This window comes from Camelus ferus, chromosome 3 (genome assembly GCF_009834535.1).
Source record: "Camelus ferus isolate YT-003-E chromosome 3, BCGSAC_Cfer_1.0, whole genome shotgun sequence".
Taxonomy (NCBI): Eukaryota; Metazoa; Chordata; class Mammalia; order Artiodactyla; family Camelidae; genus Camelus; species Camelus ferus.
In genome coordinates this window covers 40,826,301-40,852,103 of record NC_045698.1, presented here as the reverse complement: position 1 = coordinate 40,852,103, position 25,803 = coordinate 40,826,301, and the positions used below count along the sequence as shown (strand labels likewise).

The window sequence follows — 25,803 nt, the reverse complement described above, 5'->3', positions numbered from 1 at the left end:
TGTAGATTAAGAATAGGCAGTTTTTCCAAGAGGAAAATTCACCAGACAACCAACAATTTTTCTTTCACATATTTAAGCGAGATGTTCGATCTGGTAAGGAAATAATAGTAATTTATGTCTTTGATAATTGAGAAGGATTATAGTTCTATACACAGAAAAAGCAACCATCACCCGGGCCCTGTGAGTCACAAAGCCATTAAAGAAGAAGCTTCCAGCTTAAAAGCAGATGAAACCTCCGGATTTGGAGCGTGATGTTCTCCAAGAGGGAGCTGAAAGAGGGGAAAGAAATCTCCATCTATTTGTAAAATTAGAGCCCCCGCTCTGCTGCCTTCCAAACAACCATAATGACACTTTTCAGGTTCAGTTTGATCTCCTACACTAAAAGACACACACACACACACACACACACACACACACACACACACACACACACACTTCTTTGTGCACAGAGCTCCCTGCATACACACTCTGCACATACAACAGACCCACACTGACCTTCAGTGGGAGGCAACCCTCCAAATATAAGCACTGAAGTGGCCTCCTTCAATCTACAGAGACCCATCATTCTCCAAATGTCATTTGTCCTGTAATCTGTAGGAACAGCCTGGAGCAGATTAAAAGTTGAGAGGGAAGATTGCTGACCAGCTGGAAACATGTGTTTGGTACATTCAACTCACTACAAGAAATTATTTTACTGATAAAATAGTGTCAGCTGAGATCAGGTTCCTGAGAGATGGGAATTACTAATTTTGCTGCTATGACCCTGCACAGCTTGTATTAAAAATATACGCTGGCTCATGGCTCTCTGGCTTGGTTGGTACCATGCACCAAAGACTTCAACCAAATGGTGGCCACCCTACAGCTCGATCACCCTTTCTAATGACAGGTCCTGTCTCCTTCCTTCCCAGATCTCTTCACTATAATACTTTTGCTTCCCTGGAATTCAATTTGTATTAGTCCTACCACTACTTTTAGCATATACTTTGATAGATGCTCAAAAATGAGAAGGATACAATCTTACCCTAAGTTGCTAATAGCTGCTGTTCATAGGATCACAGGTGTTATAAAGCAAGGCTGGGAAACAGCTAACAAGAACGAAGGACACAGCCTCAAAGAGAGGTGTAGGGATGGAGCCAGCAACTCCATTTTGAGGGGTCTAGCGTGGCTATTTCAGCTGCAAGGAACAGAGATTTAACGCAAGTTTTCTCACCTCATGGGGGTAAGGCGTTATGATAAGCCCTGGCATAAGAAAGTCATCAGGGACTTGGGCAGGTCCAGAGCTCCACTATTCTCCCCATCTCTCTCTCTCTCTCTCTCTTTTGGAGTCTCTACCTCACCTGCAGGTCTGCTGTCCTCCTGTCTCTACTGACTTGGTTTACTCAGAGTTTCTGTTTCCTCGTAACTGAGGTTTGCACATGACCACTGGAGACCTTCACTCTGTCTCCTGGTGTTTAGTTTTAGCAATCACTGCTAACTGCCTTATTTTCATTTCTAAAAAAGAAAGAGAACATTTCATTGTTTTCTGTCACATTTCACGTGGCCACTCTCCAAGATTACTGGCCGGCCACTAGGCGGACTATTCTAACGCCGATTACCCAACCATGAACCAATTTTCTGTAGCCAAAAGGACCAGGTCATAGGATATAAATAAAGCTGCACCTTCAGCAGGGGCAGTTCAACAAATAAAGGGCTTGACACGCATTCTGAAGGTTAGTCTGCCTGGTCCCGGATAACTGGGAAAGGCTCCATGGAGGAAGTTACATTTGAGATGATCATAACAGGGTCCTATGTGTGGACAGGCGAAGACAGAGTAAATGTGGAGGTAGTTCCACAGTCAAAAGCCAAAAAAAGGAAAGCAGGGAGTACATCTCTGAGTATTTGGGTTTGGCTAGAGCAGTGCTTCTCAAACTTTCTGGGTATTGGAATCACCTGCGGGTCTTGCTAAAATGCAGATCTCTATTTAATAAGCCTGAGGTCGGGGGCGGGTGCCTGAGATGCTGCATCTCTAACAAGTTCCCAGGTGAGGCCGATGTGCTGGTACACGCTTTGAACACTAGAGTTAGAACAAAGGGTATGTCAAAGCCTTGAATGCCAAGCTAAGATACTGGTACCTCCTCTGCTTCAGCAAGTACTAAGAAGCTCTGGAGAATCTGGGACAGAAGAATGATATAGTCAGTGTGGTGTTGAAGGACAACTGATTTGGCATTGCTTCGTGGGATAAATCAGAGAACTGGAAGATCAGCTATTTAACAACTGTAAAAAAAACCAGGAAAGGGGTAATAAGGACTTAATCCGGACGACCACCGCGGAAGGGGAGAGAAAGGGATGCACAAGGTAAGATACACAACCAGCTGGGCACGTCCTTCCCACTGTCCTAACCCAGCCTTGCCTTAGTTGACAAGAGAAGTTGCTTCCTCAGGCATCATCTGGTGACATCTTTCTATGTCCTTCTGAGGGTGCCTGCTTTTCATTTCAAATCACATCTAAAGATACATCCTCTCTTTTACCTCTAACCCTTAATTTCATTCTCTCTGCCTAACTGCATTTTCTATTGTGTGCAACTTGCTGCATGATTTAACTACATTATAACCATGTAACTATGTTATTTATCTATTATTTCATTGTGTACCAGTAACCAAATTCAGTAACTGCATTTATTCTACTGAGGAGTTTTGTAGGAAGCATATCTGAAGGGCACTAGGCAATGAAGTAAAGTCTATTACCGCCTTATCACCGTCAGGAAAATGATCTGTTTGTTTGCAGTTCACTGAGGTACACAGCTGAAGAAATTGAAAGAGAGCTTAGGGAGGGCCTGAGTGAAGTCCAGATATGGAGATGGATGGATACTCTAAACACTATGCTTTGGTTCGAGAGCCCAGAAAACAGTTGGGATGATATCCAGTAGGGAAGTTTCCAAATCACATACTGACAGGGAAGAAGAGATAGGGAGAAAACCCTATTATTAGAATTCAGAACCTCCACTATTACCCAGCTTACCCAGCCCCTGCTATACATTTAAAACCAAGCAAGAGATAAGCTTGTGGTTAAATACAAATCCTAACTGAAATTTTCTTAAGGCTAAAGGCTTCATAATATCCTGAGATTATGGATATAAAGAAAGGAATCTGTGCTTACCTATTGGATTGTTCATGCCATTTTGAGGTCAAACTCTGAATGCTGAACTTTGGTTTTCTGGTTGAACATCTGAGATCCCTGTGCATTAAGTAATTTACACACCAAGCAGGACTTTAAATCCAATCCTTTTCCTCTTAATGCGATGGGATTTTGTGCAAACATATAGACTTTCAGCTCAAAACCAAACAGTTGTTGCCGATCAAAAAACAAAATAAAACAATAATTTGCTGTGTTTTTTAAAAAAAAAAAAGACAGAAAAAGAATTGTCCAGCCCAAGAGACTAGAGCTATTTTGATTGCACAGGAACATAATTAGAGTCAGAAACACAATGGAGGAAATATCCCCAAAGGAAATCAAGATTAAGATGCACACTTCGTCCTCCTACAAGCGCCAACCTCCCAAGCCCACAGGTCATTTTGCTTGACAATGTCACATCGATTCACATTTCACAACACACTCTTAACTTTAGAATCTTAATGTGCTAGTTGGAATTAGCTATATCTTTTGGAGAGAAGCCTGATCTTGACCATGTCCTTCTTTGGAGAGACTTCCTAGTTGGTTGGAGGCATCGGGCCAGATGCCTTGTCATTCTGAAAAATGGGAACCAGGAAGAAAGAAATAATAAATGTGTACGTATGTCTGCCTATATGTAAAAATACATATATACATAAATTGGACATACATATTTTATATATATAAAACTGAACACATGGCATGTCATATCCTTACAGGATACTGGGAAACCATGCTTTGAGGAAAACATGGAATCTGGGGGAAAAAAATCCCTGTTCAGTAATGACTGTAGTAATCATTTCACTGTGTATATGTATATCAAAATATCATGTTGTACACCTTAACTCTATACAATTTTTATTAAAAAAATAAAATACAAAAAAATAAGAAATGAGGAAATGAGACCTCTTATATTCAGTAAAGGAAATGGTAATGAGCCAAACTTTCTGTCCCCATTATTTGAAGTAAAATGGGGTCTGGGCCACCAGGAAGCTGCAGGGAAGGAAGGAAAGGCTTCTGAAGAGTGGTGTGAATCTGCCATCTGCGTGGATCACTGGGCAGGGGAAGGAAACAGACATCACAGCCCCCTTCCTTTTCTGCACTGGGTACTGGGGGTCAGGACTGTGGGCACATTTCTGAGAGTCCTGGTGGTGGCTGGATGGGGAGGGTGGAGCAGGAAGCCAGCCTACTGTGATGACCATCTGTGCTGGCTCAGGCACTGCCTCTGGGGAAGGAAATCCCCCTAATGCCACCAATCCTGCTTCCTGCTTCCCTCTGTGCCACCTCCTCTCCTAGCCCCACTTCACCAGAAGTAAGAACCACTCTCATCCCAAGAAACATCCTTCCCTGAGAGGTCATGGTCTACATCACACAGCTATGAAGAGGCAGCAATGGAAAGAAATCCAGCCTCTTCCATTGCAGATCGAGGCAGGCTCATTCCTTCGGCCTTGTGAGTGGAGCTTCATGGCACACGTGACTGCCTGGTGGGCCTTGCCTCCTGGGCTGCAGGATGGACACTGGGTTCAAGCCTCCTGTACTAGGCTGGACCTTGCCCAGCGCTTTCACACCAAAGTTGCATACTGCCACTCTCTGCAGTGTCACCCTCCAGGCAGTCATCATGGAACCCTCTCCTTCGGTCCCAATGGCACCCACAACCACCCACTGCTCCAAAAGGCTTTGGGGGCCTAAGTATAGATGCATATTAGAGTATTTACAATGTTATGAGAATGATAATAAAAATTTGAGGACAAGAGTCACATTTAACCTACAAATGGATGTTGAGAAAAATCCCTGAAAGAAATTACTATAAAAGAATGATAATAATGGTAAAAACACTTAAGTGGGGTGGAATTTAGGGGTGGCATCGTGGAGAGCATGGGTGTTTTGAGCCATTCCTACCCGAAGGATGTCAGTGAGTTGATGTAGAGAAGACTTTAGAGAATGCTCATAATGCACCTGCCAGGACAGCCACAACAAAGAGCCCGGGCAGAGAAGGTCCCTGCACAGGGGAAGAGGGAGGCACAGCACGAGAATGGCTGCACCAGAAGTGCTTGACTACAGAGCCAGCCCTTCCACCCAGCATGGACTAGAACCTGGCCGTCAAACAGAGGAGGTGCTTACCCCTCCAGAGACCAGATGAAGGTAACATGGACAGACCCATCTGGGTCACTAGGGAGGTGTGCACCGGCTGGCTCAACCTCCATTCCAAGCTTCTCAGGGGACCATCCTATACCGCAAACATTGGAAAACAACTAAGTTTCCGGCCCTCCTGTGCCAGTAGGGGTCCAGATGGGATTAGGTTCCACGAATCAGACACACTGGTGAGAGGCCTCAGTTTAGAGCCCAGGTACGTGGGGTGAGAGGCAGGGCATGAGGGTTTCACTTGGCTGGCCCAGATCACGGAGGAGGTGGTGGGCTCTGCGGCGGGCAGGTGAGACCACAGCCCTCCCCAGTCACATCACACAGGAATTCTTCAAGCTGGAATTGTTTCTGGGAGTGCTGACTAGACCCTGCTTGTCCAGCCCTTCACAGTGTTTGTAGGCCACTTAATATCTGATTATTAATCTCCTCCTGTTTCAACTAGCCAGTGATTTCTGTTATCTGAATCAGCACAGGCATTGGTGGACCTAGCATGATTGACACTCAGAATGGATCATCTTTTTAACACCCTCTTCTATGTGACAAAACTATTTTCAATGATAATTATGTAATAATCTGTAATTATTGTTATTCTCATTATTCATTTGTTTTAAAATAATCACTTTAAAAGAATAGATAATTTTAAAGATACTATTTAAATTCAGTCAAATACTTTATGAACTAAAATTTGCATTTACTAAATTTTAAATTCTAAAATGCCAAGTGGTCACACAGAAGCAAATTGAATTAACTCAGGTTTTGTTTCTTGGCTTTGCAATCATTCTGCTACCGTCATTTATCTGTTGTTTAAATGCAAGGAATACCTAGTACCACGGGGACTGGGGACACAAACTGTGCCTAGAGACAACTCGAATCATCCAGAACTGTGTTTGCTGGGCATTCTCCTAATTAACTTTCAGGTGAGATATAAAATATATATGCATATATATATATATATATATATATTAATACATACAATTAAAATTCAACAGCCACCACAGCAATTGTTTAGAATGTGGACCAACGAAAGATTCGGGGGGAAAAGTATTTTATCACTGACATTGTTTAGAATTGCTGGCATGGGGATAATAAAAAGCAGACTGACTTACAGTCGATTTTATTATTGGTTTTAAATTCTCAGCAGACATTGCAGCCCCAGACCATGTGCACCAGCCAGGAAGATCCCTCCCGCTGCCCACAGCGGTGCCACTGAGCCTGAGATGAGCGAGGGCTGGGCGTGGTTCCCAAGCTTGAGGGCTCTGGGAGGGCCGGAGGCATGAGGGCAAGGGGTGAGGGGTGAATCTGAGACCCAGGGCCTCCACTGCACTCAATCTGGGGGACTCAATCCAAGACCCTCATGACTCCCCCAATTCTCACGAATCACTGAAGCATAAAGATCCCCTCACAGATTGCCTTTGGTGAAGAGGAACCGAGAGTCCCAAGCTCTGCTGAAACTCTGGTGCCGGATTCTCAGTGGTGAAGTGAGTCACTCACCCGCATGTGAGGGAAATGTGCGTTTCAGCACAACTGAAAATCCCCTCATGTCATGAGCCCTTCAGCTGAATCCACAGATGTTAACTCTACCAATGCCAACATTCCATTTCCATCTGAACCCTGAAACTCCTTGATTTGTCAAGCAGATGAGCTGTACACCAGTGTGTTTGGGGGGTCAGGGAAACCAAAGGCCTCCAGTCTCCATGCAAGGCCATGACCCGGGCACTGTCTTTAATGAAAGCACCTTCTCTCTCTTCCCCTCCAAGTGGTACCCACCCTGAGAGACACTGAAAGTGCTCTGAGGGCAGAGCCCCAGTTTCTGTCCAGTGACCCTCACACTTCCCAGGGGAGTAAGTCTGATGAAAGGCTAATTTCCCAGTTTCGGAGAGAGTCAAGCATGTCTTTCCTCCTCCAGAAGAGGGACCTTTAACGTAATGGTACAGACTCACACAGGAGAAAGGAAAACAGAAGCTGATTATAACGCTGGCTCCCAAGACCCCGTAGGAATCAAGGGGAGACTCTCTCCTCAGGCAAAGAGGACAGCAGTTACTCACCACCCCAGGAAGGCACTGTGCACTGGTGGAAGAAATGCAGGTGAACCTTGCCTGATAATCAAGGGCCCTCAGAAGGCCTTTCTCCTCCAGGCAGCAGCTGGCCAGACATCCATCTGCAGGTCCTGAAGATGCAGCCACAGCAGTAGGGGCTTCATGCCAGCCTTCATGCCTGGCACTGTCCAGGGGAGGGCCCCTACACCTCATTCCTTAGGACCAGTAGATGGTGTCCTACCAACAGAACTGGCAGAAGAGACAGGGCCGTCTAGCCACATGGCTCATGCCCAGGTGTTTGGAAGTAGGGTTGCCCTGACTCATGCATTTCAAACACAGCACTGGCCCCTAAGCTCAGATTGCTGTATTACTGTCAAGTCAGCCAGCCTTGTATCTAAGGACTACAGGCCTTAATTACTCCAGGAAACAGTCAGGTGGCCAAAGAAAGGCTTGTTACAAAGGCCCCTTTATTGAAAGGGCCTTTGCCTGGATTGCTCTAGGAACCCCTTACATCAGCCACCAGCCCAGTGCTGGGAAGCAGGACAAGACAAGTCACCCTCTAGCCTGTGCTGGTCTCCTGAACCAGCATACCTTAGGTCTGGCTGGCTTAGGTTTCCTGGCTGTGTGATCTGGGGTAAGTCACAGAGCCTCTCCAAGGCCCAGTTTCCATATCCATAAAATAGAGCTAATTAGTGGGAATTTCACCTACATTTCCTGAATGCTGAGTGCCCCTGAGTTAGTGGAGGTGCCTAACACCCCTGGGTCAATCCCAGCACTGCTGAGCAGTGTTTGTGCCCTCCACTGGGGGGCAAAATTGAGTGGTGCTTTCAATTGTGCCCCAGTCCCTCCATCCCCTCGCATGTAAGTAAAAGAATGTGTTTGGAGTGAATATTGTTCTTTTTTCCTAGCCAGGATCCACCACTCTCCCTGTCTGCAGGGGTAGGGCAGAACCCCCGCCCCCGACTCAGGACAGCAGGGGAAGGATAGCTATTCCCTCCCCTTCGTTCCCTAGAAACAGAGATCCACCTAGATAGGCCAGATCTTGGCCAGCCCTAAACCTGGAATCTGAAAGGAGGGTGTGAGACAAAGGTTCAGGGAGCACGGAGATTCCTCCTGATGTTGGCAAAACTGGAAGGAGGCACTGAGGCCTTGCCCAGGAGGAGAGGATGCTGCAGGGTCCATGAACACTGCTCCTGGGGTGGACCTGGCCTGTACTTTTGCTGCCCCAACCCCATATTCCTGCTGCTTTTCTGAGCTTGCTTTCCTAGGCTTCTGCCAATGCGGTAAAGTACTGGATGGATAACCTTCCAGTATATTGCTTTTCTGTTTAAGTTAGCCAGATTTGGGCTCTGTGGTTTGTAAACAGGAGTCCTGCCTGATGCTGTGAAAGATACAGGCCAGGGAGAAAAGTACCCAGAATATGGGGGGGGGGGGAATGTTCTTTCATCTGCTGACACAAATATATTTATCATAGCATTATTTAAGTTTGGGGAAATGAGAGAGCTCATACCTGACAGAAGTGAAATGGTTAAATAAACTCTGATCCATTCGCTTAGAAAAGTAAGCAGTCTTCAGAATAGCAGGCGAGGATGATGCAATGACCAGGAAAGTGCTCGTGAGACAGACTGACAAGTGAAGGCCAGATAAGAAACTGTATGTGCAAGATACGTGACCCTCTTCCCCCAGAATTTAAGCTTCCCTAGGGGCTGGGATGTTCATCTGTCCTGTTCGGGGTCCTATCTCCAGGCTTTGGCAAGAGCAGACATTCAACAGCACTTAAGGAAGGAAAGAGTGAATGAATGTCTGAATCAACTGTCTGCACAGGGGAGGTGTGGGGAAACACGTCCTTACGTGGTATTAGTGACTGTTCTAGGTTAGTCAGATTTTGTAAAGCTGTTGTTTTCTGTTTCCAGCGTTTCTTTCGTGTGGTTTTATTATTTTCCTGGGAAGAACATTTTTTTCTTAGTCCAAACCACAGGAAGGTGACCCAGCTTCCCCTAATAGTTCTGTCCTCTCTTGAGAGCCTTAAGCTGCCACCAAACAGGGTGATTAGGGCAAAGGAACGTTTGCTCCCCTTGCCAAATGGAAGTGCTGGGCCGAAGAGTCTACCAGTCCGTCAGGAGCTGGCTCCGAGGCGGGCAGAGGGAACACCGCCGTCCTGCGGCTGCAGCTGCGAGCACCGGGACCTCACCGCCCAAGCCCAGCCTGGGAGCTCGAGTCTGGGGGTGGGGTGAGAGGCAGGTGCCCAGGCCCGGTCAAAGGCCGCCGCCCTCCTCCATTCCCCGCGGGCTGTCGTGTCTCCACCACCAGTCCCTGCACACGCAGCGTGTAAACAGCAGCAGATTCAACAGGCAGAGGGAGTTCAAAGGGGTCAACCGCCCCACCCAACTGGCATTCAGCTGAGGCCGCCTCCAGCTTAGCGAGTAGGATCGAGTCCCACCTCGGAATGACTAAGCAGGGAGGCGGAGGCGTCAGCACTCTGCGGAGGGCCGGAGGTCGGCTTCAGGGAACCCTGAACTCTTGCAGCAAAGCGGAAAAGAGGATGCTGATCAGTCAGGTGAGCTGTGAGAAAAGATCGCTGGGCGGGGCTGGCTGTGGACCCTGCTGAGGCCACTGTCTTAGGACACCACTGGCTCGCATTCACTGTGACAGTTATATTCCCTCTTTCCCTTTCTCTCTTTGTCTGTGTCTCTCCCTCTCGCCTCTCCCCCCCCTTCCTATGCACACACACGTTTTCTTCATGATAGAATGAATAAAGCCACACACAGGAAAATGCTGGACACAAAGAAAAGAAGACACACATAAAAAAGCACATGCCCTGCCCAGGCTCACATTCACTTGTTTCATGCCTTCTTCAGAAATTCTTCTCTGCAGCTGCCACTTCCCGTTCTTGTATCAAGACATCTTACATCCTGGTTTGATCCAACCAGCACAAGCCTAGGGCTTCTTGGCACAGCCTGCAGGTATATTTCCCTTGTGAACCTGTGCTGCATTGTTTCACGGGTTGCCTACAGGGCAGTACAGGCTGGGTGGCAGCCCTCCTCAAAGCTCTGGGTCCCGTTCTGCAGGGTCTCTCCTCCAAGCCCCTGAGGCACCAGAAGCAGCTGGATAGAGCCCTCTCCTCAGAGTTCTGGGTCCCAGCTCTTTGTGGTTCCTCCTCCAAGCTGAGGTTCCAAGCCAGTCAGGCGGCACTCTTCCTCGAAGCTTCCATGTGCCGATGACCCCAGCCTCTTGCCTCTGTTTCCCCAGCCCTTCTGGGGGTAGCTGCTCCCTGCAGTTACCTGTCAGATACTTCAGGGTTCCTTTTTTGCTCTTTCAGTCTGCTAGTACCAGTTTAATTAACTCCCTTTATTAAATTCTCTCTGTTAAAATAACTAGGGTGATCAACCTTCTACCTGACTAACGTTTATATAATCAAAAGACTTTCTGGAGTATATTAACAGTTTTTGTTTCATTGGTTAGTTTTATTGTATTTAATTTAAATTAAAATTCACTGAATTTTTTCCAATTATGCTTTAATTTTACAATTATTAAAAAACATGGTGGTTTCTGTTTTCCTAATTGGACTCCTATATTGATACAGGAAGAAGGCTATTAGGAAAATGTGTGTCAGGTTGAATCTGCTAGTGAAGACCCTTTTCTCGGTAGTTTGACAGAGGACCCATCTCCTCCTTAGCTGGGGTGGGGAGAAGAAATTTCCATCCAACATGTTCAAATGACAATCCCCAAGGAACTGTGTTCAAGGCCTAATTGGAAGCTACCATGCACGAGGCTTTCCAGGTTACCAACAATTTCTTATATTCTGAGGGTTTTAGGTACAGATGAACAGTGGGGGAACATATGTCTTTTAAAAAGCCAAGGATTCTAGACTACCTGAAGGAGGGTCTTGGCAAGGGAAATAAGAGCCAACTGGAGAAGAGAATGCAGTAGAACAAATGTACAGAAGGAGTTAAGCAACCTAACTGTATATAAAGACCAAAGGGAGGCCACCGCATTCTCAGTCGGGAAGGGAGGGTCTACTAAAATCACAGGTGGTTGCAATAACCACACATCCATTCAGTGCTGAATTTCCATTCCCTATCTCCTTACTTTGGAAGTAATTAGTCTCGGGTGAAAAACTGCACTTGCAGCTAATTGCACCTGCAATTACCTACTTCCGGGTGCAATTAGCCACTTGAACCTAATTCTGAGTGTGCAAGTGTTTAATTTCATATGTGCGGAGGTGATTCCAGATACAGTTAGTTGTGCCCTCAGTCTTTGCACCTGCAACTAATGTGACTAATAAAACAAGTCTTCATGTAAGTCAGGTTGAGGGCACATATGGTGGACTCTGGGGAACCAAGAATTCGATCACTGATAAGATACAAGTGTACTAGAGGGAACAAAGGGACAGATTATTAGAACTTGTCATTCTTTGGATCTATGGTCATTATCCATGTCCCCTTCCTACAGCTTGTTCCTCCCAGACCATATAATATGAAGTCAGCAGATGAGAGGTCTGAGTTGGAAAAGATAACAGAGCAACTCTTCTGCTGACATTGAGGAATGTCCATAAGGCATAAGTTAAAATTACATTCCAGCCAATTTCCCATTATTTGGGTCAACTCTGATGAGGCTGTCCAAGACACTTAGGTAATAGACACGTACTGAAATCCTACTATGTGCTTAGTCATAAAGTGAATCTAGAGATTACCAGTCATGGCTTCTGCCTTCAATTTATGTCAGTTCTGTAAATATTTATTGAGTACCTACTATCTGCTTGACATGTCAAAGTGCTCATGGGTTTATTTGGTAAATCCATTTATTCTGTCATTCTACAAATAGGATTTATTTCCCTCTTGGAATCCACATTCAAGTGGGGAAAACAGATGTTAAATAACTACTGACACAATTAATGTCTTCATTATAGGGGCTGTGAGAGTGTATGACTGGGACCTGCCCTCAGCTGAGAGTTCAAGTTAGGCTTCTGCAAAGAACTGATGATTGAGCTCAGATTTGACAGATGACTAAGAGTTACCTAGGCAAGGGGCTAGGGGATAGAGTTCCAGGTAAAGGGAATGAAGTTGCAAAGGCTCTGAGGCAGGAAGGAACATGACATTAAGAAATGGAAAGAAGGCCAGAGCGAGTGGAGCAGAGTCAGGGTGTGGGGGCATGAGGTTTATGTGATGAGTGAGAGGAGGTTCTTCAAAGTACCCAAAAATGTGCCCCATGAAAGAACTGATGATGGTCCCTACCAGAAAGGAGGGCAGTGTGTCGCCTCTCAACGTTAGCCTAGAGGGAATGGTGTTGTGAGATACATTTGTTTGCCCCTCTTCCTCTAATCTCACCAGTACCAACTGGACCCTAGAAGAACCAGAAGAGAAATGAGGCAGAAAAAGGGTAACACTGCAAGTCAACCCCTCCCTCCCAACTGCACATCCCGAGCTTAAGCTTAGGTAAGTAACTTTGACTTGGAGAGGAGCCTGAAGTGTTACATTAGACTGGTCTGGACTTTAATATTTGAAAAATCTCATTCTCAAAAATGAGGCAGTTCTAATTGTTATAAGTAATCCAGAAAGCTATGGAGTCTTAAGATGTCTCTAAAGGATGGGTTAATAGAGTCCCACTTGAGAAGATCTGAAGGTTGAATGGAAGGGACATCCAGCCTCTTTGTGACCGCACTCAATTGAGGTCTGAGAAGGCAGGGAAGGTTCCACAAAGATAAGAAGGACTGATAGGCTTTGGTAGAGAGGAGGCCTGTCACTGCAGGAGAATGGTGTGAACACAGAGGACAGAGTCCATTCTCTGTTGGCTGGGAAGCCTCAAGAAGTTGGGCGTGGCTGGAATGGATGGTCTGAGGTGTGAGCAGTAGTGTTGGATTAACATGGGGTAAAGTCACATGGAGGGAAAACTTGAAGGCTGGTCAATAGGAGTAAGGGGTCTCTAGCATCAAACGCAGCTTCTCTTCCAAACTCTTACCAAGCAGTAAAATGACTTAAACTAGAGGGGGTTTCATTTAGGCGAGTTCCCTTCCAGGGCTGAAATTATGACTTTCTCCCCCTATTTCCCGGTAGGATGGTAAGAAGCCACACTGTGAAGACATTTCCTCCCCATCCTAACCCCTCCCCCAGCACTCCTGGCCAAGAGGGAACATGTGCCATGCAGGTCTTCAAGGATACGAGGAGAGGAGGAGGGACCCCTCTTTTCCTCCCTTCTCTCTATGGCCAAGACTGGCTCGGTGCCGCCCAGTTCACCTACTCCTCCCTCAGCACACAGGAAGGGTCGTGCACCTGGATCCTAGGCAGGCAGCCAGTGCAGACCTGGCCCCTCAAATATTCAAGGCATCCTTTCACTCATTCTCCCCTTCTAGCTCTTGAGACTAGAAATAAAGGACTTCGAGATGGGAGACATGTGATGGCAAGAATCTGCTTCCCTGCTCAGATAGGAGGCATCAGACCCACACCAGACCATAACACAACAGTGCTGGGTTAAGCCACTGAGATGTGGGCTCATTCATGACTGTAAAATGCTGTAGCCTAGTCTACCTTGACAAAGCTGCACACACCAAACCCCAACATCCCACACCCTCGTTTCCCTCCCTTCTGCCCCCTTCTCACAACGCCTTTGGCCTCATTCATTTCCATGCAGCAAAATATTCCTAGCTCCAGAGGTGGGGGAAGAACCACAAAGAAAACTCAGGCCTTTCTCTCCCTGGAGCATGAACGCTATCGCACTCCCGGGCCATGGCCTTGGCTGGCCCCCTTCCTGGAATGTTCCTCCTCCAGGTGTTCATGTCGGGGGCTTCTCCTCAGCCGAAATGACCCTTTGTCAGAAAGGCTAGGGGCACCTGCCCAACTTACCATCACAACACCCTCCTTTACTGCTTCAGGCATTTATCAGTCTGTGAAATTATCTTATTTGTTTATTGTCTTTCTCCTCCTCAGATGTCATCTCCATGAGAACTAGGTCTATGTTATTTCTTTAATGCCAGTAAATAGGTGTGGAGTGAATGAATGAATGAACGAACGATATAAAGATCCTCACTGTGGGGTTAGCTCATTCCGCTTCCTTTACAAATGGGGAAATGGAGCCCTTTTCCCTAAAAAGAGGAAACAGAGAAGCAGGTAATGCAATTCTACCATGCTAGCTGTTTCTGGAGTGCTAAACTTGGATGTGATTTATTCAAATGAAGACTCTGGGGAAATTGTTTCAGAGGGATCCATAAAACAAATGTCATTTTCACCTGGAGAATTCACCCAACCTTCTAACCAATTTCAAATATAGTTCTTTAATGCAGATTTGACAAATTTGAAATCTCTTACACAAAGCCATTTATCATCGAATGTGTGCCTACCCTGCACCACAGTTTAAGTTACAGCTTTTTAATGGGGTAAAACATTTCTATAAAATCATCAAAATACCTTAAACCAAAACTGCCTGTAAGAAATAGATGAGTTTCAAGCATTGATTCAACCCCTGAAAACGTCAGCCTTGCCATTGGCACCATGGGCACTTCTAATAAAAGCAGCTAAGGAGGTATAATGAATATCCAATGAACCATTTTGTATGTCTATGTGGCTTCTCGAATTGGAAATAAATCAATGAGCCTTACAAAATGCATATTTTAGTGGTATATTCATAAACAATAATCTTGTTCTTCTATCATGACTCGAGTGTCATTCTTTTTATAACACAACTGAAGATTTAATAATTTATTTTATATATACATGACCCAGAGCTTAAAGGGGGAGGGCAACCTAGTGCATGTTTGATTTTTAAAACATCCTTGTGTGTGGAAGCTATGTGAATCATAAAGGTAAAACCAAAGCACTCACAATCTAGTAGTAAACATGGGAACATGTGAAACTGGTAAACAACGTAGAAACTTCCAAGAATACAATACCAGAAGGTAGCCTGGACCAAATGCCGTGGGCTAGTGATTGAAACAGACGGCATGAATCCTGCTTTGCAGGCACCTCTTGGCCGGCTCAGCCAGGGCAGCAGTCTCACTGGATTGAAACAAGTTCCTCCAGCAACAGTGTGGTGTGTTCCCCTGAAGAACCGCCCCCCGACCCACCACCACCTCAACCCTGCCAAAAGGTTCAGCTGGGCTGTCCCCCCGCCCCCACCGCCACTTCCTCAGCTGGAAATGGGTGAGTTGCTGTCCCTCCCACTGGCATGGGCTCAAACCCTATGATCCAAAGCTGCCTCTCTATCTCAGCAACTTCCCTTCCAGAGGCCAAATATAACCAGCCCTTTCCCGGCTCACAAAAATTCCAATCAGACGGCTGTGCACAGTGACAACCGGCCAAAGAACGTCTCCCCAGCCCACAGCCAAAAATAACAGCCACTTGGTGAGTATGGGCTAGAATTCTTTTTTTCCTGTTGTTGGGATTTTGTTTGGAGGTATTTTTGTTTTGGTTTTGGATTGTTTTGTCTTTGTCATTTGGAAGTAAACGGAGTAACCGAAGAAGTTGCTATGTCAACATCCCATGTTAGACCCATGGGTTTCAATCTCGTTGTGGGGGGTCAGGACCAGAAAGGTATTCATCTCCTCCACCTCCCCAGTCACCCATATAGAAGGACAGTCTAGTAAGTGCATCTGCCCGACTCTGTCCTGCAGTGCCTCCTGCACAGCCATCATCACACAGGGACCGACCACTAGGAAGCCTTTTCTCCTCAGTCCAGCTGGAGTGACTGGAAGAGGCTCATCTCTGGGGCTGGATGGGGTCAATCCCATGTTTATACCCATGATGCACCTGGGCAGCCAGCAGGCTGTGGGCCCCAGAGCTGTCAGTTCTGTGCCCTCCGCAAGTACGAAAATGACTTAAATTATTAATTTATTTCTTTAAAAGTACACAGTTTTCAACAGCTACCAAGCCCACTTTTGATCTGCCTCCTGACACACAAGGCTCTTGTCAACCAGGTTCTCTGCCGGCCAACAGACACGTCTTGTTAAATCTTACCTAGCGGGTGACACTAAATGGAACTGTGCTAAGGAGATCCAGGCTGGGAAAGGTGAATATCTCCACTGTGCCCTATTTCCAAATGCAATGAATAATAAGCAATTGTGCAAAACTATAGCCTTCAATTGTTGGAACACCTTTGTTCTTTTGTTCTTCAAAGGCAGAATGTTTTCTGGCATGTTGCTACCTGAGGAAAAAAAACACTCCCTTAATTTATACATGTGCGTGCATATCACACAGATACATCTCATTTCTTGTCGCATTGCATGCTGTCCCAGGACCAATAAATAATTTATGTATTTAATGCATTTATCAGCTCTCCTGTGTGTGTGTGTGTGTGTGCGCGCGCATGCGTGCGTGTGTGTACGTAGACATATTTTACGCACCCGTGTCAAACATGTCTTCTATATTAACAGAAAGCCAGCAACCTCTCGGGTGTTTCTCCACCATGAAATCAACTTTGTGTCTTATGCATCAAATGAGTGAAAAGTGGTAACAGGTCCCTGTTCTTTACGCAAAGCTAAGCGCTTGTTTCCACCAGAAAGGGAGCTGTACTAAGCATTTCACCTTGCATGTTTTCTAAAATTGCTCCCCTCCCTTATTCTTTTCTAAGGAAGGTCTCTATTACTCCAGGGCCATGTAGACTGTAGAGGGAAAATGGCTCCTAAGTTTCAACTTGTTCTATTTGGGTTGCCTTTTCTTTGCTTCCCCCTCAGAATATTTCTCATGCTTGTCATCAAGAACAGCTTCTGAAAACCCAGCAGTGTCAAGTGTGGTAACAGGTGTGTGTGTTTGGCAGTCCTCACCTCCACTGCTATCCATGGGCTCCAACTTGGTCATCATTCACACCCTCGTGGCAGCAGTGTCTTGGGGTGCTACCAGCAAGATGACAAGCAGCAAGAATAAGCACAAGGGTAGCAGCTGCAGTGGGGCAAAGTCAGGTGACTGCACCTGGCTAATGATGCCTTTCTGCTCCAGCCGCCTCTCTCCACCCTCCTTTCTCAACTGGCTTTTGTGTTTCATGGATGCCATGAAAGAATCACCAGAATGATACAATCTGAGAGGAAGCGATCTCAGAAACATCTAGTTCAACCTGCTCATTTTAAAGATAAGGAAATCGGAGCCCAGAGCATTTAAGTTCCTTGGCCAAGCTCAGGCAGGTGGTTGCTGGCAGAGTAATGACACGAATCAATTAACTGAACCTACTCTAATGGTCTTTCCACCATTACACTGTGGCTTTCCAACATTTGTTAGCACAATCCACTGTATGGAATAGATTTTACATCATGACCCACAATATCTGTACATGTATACAACTGACACAAAAGTCTCACAAAACAATACTTATCTTAACTGTATGTGACACACTGTGGTATTTTCTATTGTAGTACATTCATTTTAAAAGATTCTGGAGATTGCTTGGCAGCGTGTATACTAAAACACAGAGAAGACTAACATGGCCCCCACACAAGGATAACATGCAAATTTCCCCCATATTTTCTTCACATTTACCAAATGTTCCCTTTCTTTCCAGGGATAATATTTATAGATACACAGTCAAATAATTTGCATTTTTCCTAATTAGATACATCTACTGAATGTCTAGGAAGGTGGGGTTGAATTAGAGACAGAGAGGGGTTCCTTCCAGCTCTAACCTGTCAGGCATCCAATCAGGAGTGATCTTACTGTCTGATCTGTCCTTAATTCTGAAAGACAGAATGATCTAGTAGAGAGAACACTGGGTCTAGTCCTGGCTCCCCCATCTTCCAAGTGTGACTTGGGGTGAATTTTCTCTGGGTTCTGCTATCTCAACTGCAAGAGCAAGCTGTTGTTAACTGACAGAGTTCTGAGAAATGAACAGAATAATGCAAATGAATGCAATAAGAAGCTCTATTCACAAGACTGGTCCTGGAACAGCAATGGTCTTAAATTCTCACATTTCAGAGAAATATGGTGTCTCAAGATGTTTCTGGATTCTCATCAAAACACCTGCATAATGTATTATGAATAAATTTGGCATAATAAAGAAAAACTATATTTTGGAACTGACTCAGTTTTAAATGCATTTGCAGGTGTTTAGAGAGGAGAGGTTGACCTTAAATCTTGAAGAGATTCAGCCTCAGAAAAGCAGAAGTCATTGAGGTCAAAGATGACTCCATGCTCTTGAAAGGGAAAGGTGGTCAGTTACAAATTGAAAAACATATTCAAGAAAGGTTGCTGTTAGTGAGTATGAAGAGGAATAATTGAATGAACATATGGTAATATGTTCAGCTACAACAGCCATGCTGAAGGCTGGTGGTGCAAGTGAGGTAGAGAGAATGAGAAGAAAGAGTTCCAGGTATACTCGGAGCTGCCCCGGCTGCTTTTGAAGAAGGCATCTCTCTAGGAGATGGTTAGGCTTGGTTTCAGTGGTTTCCAGCTTTGGATTCACTAAATCCAATAAAGATTGTTAAAACTGATATAGAAACTATTTGTGAAAATGTTCAAAATGTCTGCAGTGACCTTGCCAAGAGTCAGTTAGAAGGATCCGTGACAGCTGAAGCGTTAGGCAAAGCCATTCAGAAGCTGGTTGTGAAGCTGTGCTGGGAGATACGGCAGCCCTGGCACCGCTAGTTACCAAGGGCTGCTTCGTGGCTGCTACTGCCGTGGGAAACAGAGCAGAAGTTGTCACAAAGATCCTGCAGAGGAGGAGGACCGGGGCGTGGGTAGAGTGGGCGAAGGTGGCGTGGAAGTGGCCTGTTCTAATTCCTAAAATAGTGCGTTATCACTATTAATGAGCTGTTACAGGAAGTCAGAGCTGTGTTTCTCACCAATAACCTCAGAGAAATCACTTGGGGGAAAAAAAAGACCAAAGAAAAGGTTATTGGTTTCAGTTAGGGGGTTTCAGGTAACAAAGTGCATGATGGTTTACGGCTGACACTGCACGCCCACATAGAACACGTTTTGTGTTTTTGAATCAAAAGACACTTGCATGTTCCTTTAAAAAGAAAAAGTCAGCTATGCTTACTAAATTTATTCCACAACCCACCATCCACGGTGGGGAAGGGTGAGCCTTGAGCGCAGGCGGTGCTCCCTCTACCCACCAGGCTCACCTCCAGCCTGCTCTCACCCTCTCCTCCAGCACCTACTCCCAATGCACCTCTCATCCCAGAGCTTTTCCAGTGCCCTCTGGAACCTCTGTTCCAAGGTGAGAACCTCCCCTCGACTTTAGCCTGGAGGTGAGGGGGCTTCCTTCCTCTTCCTGTTCCCTTTGGAGCCTGGCTCTTTCACCCACTCGCTGCCCACCCCACTCCTCCCAGACTCCCTGGGCCCAGAGAGGGAGGACCGGAGTCCTGCTTGCCTTGCCCCTCAGGGATACCAGTGCTCTTCTGCCTTCAGGTAAATCCCTCCTTCTCTCCTATGCCACCCGTTTACTGCCACTACCCTAGACCTCCCACTGGCATCTTAGGTGGCTCACCACCTTCTCTTCTATACCAGAGCTTGCCATCAACTCAGGCATTTTAATATCCATGTGGACAACACATCCAGTGCAGCGGCCCTCCCTCCCCTCTGTCCCCTCCCTCCCCTGGGTACAAGCCTGACTTTGGGATCACCTAGCATTGTCTCACCTGAGGTATCCTCCATCCTCTGTGCCCCATTCTTTTCATCTTCCCCCATTCTCTCAGCTCCCTCGTGGTCTGGCTTCCTTCCCCTTCTAAACTAGACTCTAGGGCCCAGAACTTCAACCACTCTTTTGACAATACTCTAAATCAAGGGTCACAAATTTATTTTATAAGGCACATCCAACAGTGAAACAAGAAAAATAATCAAGCACACATCTCTGACATTCACTCACTCATTCATTCATTCATAAATTGCATACATTTTACTACTGGAAGGACATTTTCTTCATTTTAAAACATACCACAAACATAGACAGGCATAAACAGTAAGATTTGAAAAGGCCAATATAGTAAGAACATCAGTATTCTCTGTGCATTCCCAGTGGGTCATCTCACACAGCCCCTGGAGGCACACACACCCCAGTTTGGGAACCACAGCTCTAACCCCCATCACTCTCTCTCCCCTCTGTCACATCCACTCTGAGAAACCAACCCTGAACCCACTCAGCCTGAGTGTCCTGTTCTCTGTGAGGTGGCGAAATGATGCTGGGGGTCCATCTGGGTCCCAGGTAACCTCTCTGGACTCACCCTTCTCTCGGGGCAAAGTCACTGAGCACCTCAAGGGGTAAAGTCGAGCCTATTGGCAAGAAAATTTCCTTCCTCTTTGTACCACCAGCACCGAGGACAGTGTCTGGCACTGGCAGGTGATCCCCAGTGTTTGCTGTATTGCATTGTGCACACACGTGACACCTCCATCACTCTGGCTGCGTTGGTGCAAAGGTGCGAAAAGCCCACAGAGAAAGCACAATCAGTCTCAGGGTCCTAGGAGGGCACGGGCTTGGTTCTGAAGCTCCGTGAGGGTCACTGGCCCCCACAGCACCTGTCTGTCTGCTGTGACCCCAGCAATAGATGAGGCCGTCAGAAGCCAGACACCCACAGCCAACCCAACTCTAATTAGGCCACGTGTGCCTGAAGGAGTGTAATTAAAGCCCATTTCACATCTTGACTGTTCTAGGGGCTTGCTCTGGAGACAGGCAATAGAGCCCCTCCAGACAACCTTCTCTTTACCCACATGCTTGGAGCAGTCTGGGCCAGGGGCACCTCCATTTCCTTCCACCTGCCCCTCACAGAAGGAGTCCCTTGGCTATCAGGGGGAAGATGTTGGCGGAAGGGGGACAAGTCTTACAGAAGCAATAATGACGGGGACTTAAGCACTGCTGCCGGAGCCGGCACATAGGAGAGGTGACGGTGTGAGCCAAGGAGATGTGCTGTGGGCAAACTCTCCTCTCTTGCATTCTCTGCCCCACCCCCGACCCCTGCTCCCCCCCAGAGATGCATCCCAGGTACCAGTGTCTGTAGAAGGACACATGACAGCTACTGCACTTCCCAAGGTGAGGGAAAGATGATTCAGACAAAACTCCCTCACCTCCTGTCAGTTCTTCCATCTTTTTCTTCCCTTCCTAGTGCAGCTTTTTGTAGTCAGTGGTCCATGGACTGACCCCCAGCATCAGAGTCACTTACAGGCCTAATAAAAACACAGAATCCTGGTCTCAGACAGATTGAACGAGAAACTGCAACGGAAGCCGAGAAATCTGCACGCCAACATTGTTTTGCTCCTTAAAGTCTGAGAACCACTGGAACACAGTTACTTCTCCTCTGTTCTCCCCAACGACACCTCATTAACCTGCAGCCCCTCTCCATCGCGCCACCAACCTGTCTGCCCCTCCACTCCTCAGGCCGCCACGACGAAGCCAGAGGGGACTCAAATGGAAGGACTCAGGCAGGAAGGAGGCCCCCTGCACTCTCACCTTCCTACGCTGACCATGAGCGCCTCCCTTACTGCGCTTGGCTTTCATCCACGACATCCCCTCACGTGGTTCCCAGAGGCCACACTGACGCTAACGTGGCCTGTCCAAAATGCATACTGGGCAAGCCGGGTACTTAATACGCTGAACTCAAATAAAGTTGCCAGGAGGAAACCAAGTAAATCGGGGAGCTGAGATTTGGCCTAATGTTGATCTATTTTTAGCCAAAGCACCCATCTACAAATAAGTCTCTACTACTAGACTGACAAAGATGGAAACGTCAATCAGCGCTAAGCAAGAGTTACAAGTAATAAAGACGTATGCCACCTACTCACGTCCCGGGGACGGGGTGTGAATTTGAGATGACCATGGATGGCCATGACCATGAAGCACTTAAAACTCAAAGAAAACTCCCTGAACCATTCTTCCGCCCACAGAATTTCCGTGGCACCGGTCCCCATGCAGCTCTGAGGAATAAGCTATTTTCCTACGTGAACAAATAGAGTTATTGCTACCCGTGCTCTGAATCAAGGATGAAAAGGAAAGGTGAGAGGGAGAGGGAGGGTGTGAGAGCGAAGAGGTGGAGGTGAGGCGCAGAAATACGCAGGAAGGAGATCGGAAACCAAAAGAAAAGGAGCCAGGTGCTCCTCCCAGGGAGGAAGCAGCCAAGCAGGCGGCTTGTGACTCCAAGGCACCGGGTGGCTCCCCCGCACCCATACTAACGGTCCCACAGGACTGCGGCCTGGCTAAAACGATGCATGTCAAAGGGCTCTGGAGATGGCAGAGTGTTCCCCGTTCAGGGTGTCAGCTCCCTGTGTGTGACCAAGGAGCTGCTGCCTCTTTCCAGCAGCCCTCCCAGAGGCTCAGGTCACCACAGGCTAAAAAGGACGCACACCCTTTCCCACGAGCGGACGCACCAGATTACCTGGGGACCTTAACGAGGGTGCTACTTCAGCAAGAAACTGCAAACGAGACGATAACACGCCCTGGGAACATGCTGAGTATCTACTGTAACACACAGCCCTACCAGGAGTCTGCGCTCCACGTCTGTTTTAACGGATTTACACACATTTGTTCTGAGACCAGCAGGGCCTGAGCCACAGCTTCCTGCATTCTGCCGCGTCAGCATGAAAAGACTTGCTGCCATAGGCCGGTACAGCTCCCTCTGGGGCTCTCCACCTCCTCAGAGCCTGACTAAGATGAGACACTTACCCCACAACGTAATGAAGAGACGGTTCTCAGGTCTGACTCACCCCTTCGGCTACCGGCTGCCAGGGCCACTAAACAGCAGGCGTTCCTATAAAGTGCGCTTGCCACCAGGACCTGGCCACTAGAGGGAGCCAGAGAGCAACGAGGGCCCAACGTTTCCCCAGAAACGTGGGCTCCCCTGGCTCCTCTGGCTCCCCTCCCCGACTCCCTCCTCCAGCCCAGACACTGGGAGGCTTCACAGCACTTGCGGATCCACGGAAACAAACATGTCACCTTCACTGTATAGTTCCTCGGTAAACTCTTATTTTCTTCCTCCTCAAGTTTGGGTGGAAAACAAAACAATTATTTAAAAAGCAGCACACAAGAACCTAAACATTATTTATGTCTCTAATTATCTCATTCTAGTGGGTATTTTAGTCCCTGTCTGGTCAGGACATTAATTATCTTCATAACTACAGCAAAAGTTAAATAATAAGCACCCAAGGCTACAGCACTACTCTAATGTGCAAGCTTAAATGAACTTATAAATTTTATTAATGGATGCTTTATACAACTCCATATATTATAAATCAAAGAAGAAACCTATTTCTATCTTTTAAGGGTGCAGTGAAAAAGCTTTAACATTATTGAGGATAATTTTTATTAAGTTTAAAACTCTTTTTTTTTTCAGTAATGAGACTGTTATGCGGATAATTTAATCTAGTTTGTCATGAGGCACCCCGGCTTGTTAAATAAGTTAATAAATGACTGTGCATTAATCAAAGTGACAAAGCTATGAAGAGCTGGGGATGGGAGACAATTCTGGTGATAGTATTAATTAGTATTTAATTAGAAACTTAGGGCCCATAAATTAAAAAAAATCATGGTAGAGACATTTATGCAAATTGCTTAGAGCCTGCAGTGGAGTTAGCTTTGCTTTAAAGAAACATGATTTTTTTCCCTAGCATACTGTACATAGCAGCACTGTGGCCACATCACGTGGCTTAAATGAGCTCTTCTTTTGTTTCCAATTTGTTCCAATTACAGGCCTGTAAATTCAAATCATTCTTTGGACTGTGTTGATTGAAATGTAGAGTTTCTACAATTTCTACTGGGAGCTCTTTTTTTTTTTTTCAAATAAAAAAAGAGAAATGTTTCAGAGAAATAAGGAGTTTCAGATTCTTTTTCTGCTGTTTTAATTAAGATGTGCGCCACCATTTTCTAAGAACAATTGTGGATTCCATTTGGTACACAAACAATGCCTCCTTTTTAATCCTAGTGAGCTGTAACTGGGTTTTGTTATGTGATATTATATTGAAGACTGCATGGACTCAACTGCCATCATTTTTATTATAATCATAGTACTTTTTCCTTTTCTCTCAATCACATGCTTTGATAATGGGCAATTTTTGATGGCCCCAAAAGATAATAACCTTTTGGTTCTGAACGTCACTGCTTTCCTAAGGTACATGTCCTCTTTTTCAGCTTTATTATTGATTGCATTTATTCAAGAAAGGTTATCCACAGTAAAACTGCTTTTTCTATTCAACAGTCTATCTCTGTCATGGTTCATTTATGTGTGAGCATGACGGACTGAAACCCGTATTATCCACAGCTGACAAGTGTCAGGCCGACAGTTCAATCAGCCCTTCCTTAAGATGATGCCCAGGGCCCTGTGTTTGAAGTAGGACAATAAAGAAGGCAACACAATCAGGGTCAAACTGATCCAATCCCTGTATATAAAGGGGATTCTGCCTAATAACACAGTGCGATTTTTTTCCCCTCTCCAAACACATTAGTCCTTAAACAGTGACTTGGCCCTTAAGAAAATCTGTGAGTGACATGAAAATGCTGAAGTTTTAACGTGGTTGGTTTATCCCTAACCTCTTGGGGCTGCTGCTTTGTGCAGACTGGTTTTGTCAAAGTCAGAAAAATAATGTATTCAGTGTCTGATCATTTTTAGGGAGTTATTTGAACGGGATTTTAAGTCAGACATCCTGATGTTGACACAGGGATCATTTTCTTGTCCTTTTGTTTTACATTTGTGGAACAGATCATTTGCATGGGCTAATAAATTTAAATCTCCAAAATGCCTACAAAAATGAGCTCCCTTCAGCAACACTCCTCAACTCCCTCCACCCGCCTAGGACGCAGAGTTGCTGGATGTTTCTTGATAGTAGGTCTCTCTAGAATACAGACTAGACTGCAAACATACCTCCAAGTTAGTGCTCTCTCAGCCTGGGCAACACTTCTACTCCAACGTGTATGAAAACATTTTGCTGCAAGTCCTATCAACCAACGGCAGAGCCAACGTTGATCAAATGCTTAAAGCGCCCAGTGGGCTCCCTGGAGGGACCAGGAGACTGTTACCTTTGCTGTTCCCCAGGCTTCGAACCGCTGCAGAGGATGGCAGGCAGGGGAGGGCTGCTCACCTGTTTGATAGATGCCTTTCATAGGGAGGAAGCCAAAGACCCCCTGAAAGCTTCATAACATTTTCAAGGGAGAAGGCACCACACAGAATATCAACTGCAACCTCCAGGCTCTGGGGACCAGGGAGGCTCAGAGACGCTTGTGACTTCCAGTGTCAAGGAGACAGTAAAAGGCAGCGCAAGGACAGAGTTAACGAGAGCAACAGATCCTCCGTATTTTGCTTCTTTTTATCTGGCACTACTGGGCAGACCCAAGTTAACGTAGACGGGTCTGCTGAAAAGCAGAATCCCCAAATCACACTGAGTCATGGTGCCCGGGGCTACCAAACAAGACCTTATATCAATTCTCTTCCTGGACAATTCTAGAAGTTCTGGGTAATATATTCTTTGCGTGCTGGTTATTCTCCATTTTCACTAACCTATCCTGTTCCATCCATTTACCCACACTTACTGCCCGACTCTGCCCCTACAGACCACACTATCCAGGCTCTCTTGGTGCCTAGAGACCA

General features: G+C 46.2%; 1 long non-coding RNA gene across 3 annotated transcripts; it reads left to right on the top strand.

Moving 5' to 3' along the window:
* The first annotated feature begins 9,060 nt into the window (after positions 1-9,060).
* LOC116661258 lies at positions 9,061-18,926 on the top strand. 3 transcript variants are annotated; one of them, XR_004317078.1, is made up of 6 exons: positions 9,061-9,882; positions 12,656-12,760; positions 15,277-15,457; positions 15,541-15,658; positions 16,160-16,322; positions 16,987-18,926. It is a non-coding gene; the product is annotated as an uncharacterized LOC116661258 (long non-coding RNA). The 3 variants fall into 3 exon arrangements; XR_004317077.1 differs by lacking the exon at positions 16,987-18,926 and having other exon boundaries at positions 16,160-16,977; XR_004317079.1 differs by lacking the exons at positions 12,656-12,760; positions 16,987-18,926 and having other exon boundaries at positions 16,160-16,977.
* Positions 18,927-25,803: the final 6,877 nt, after the last annotated feature.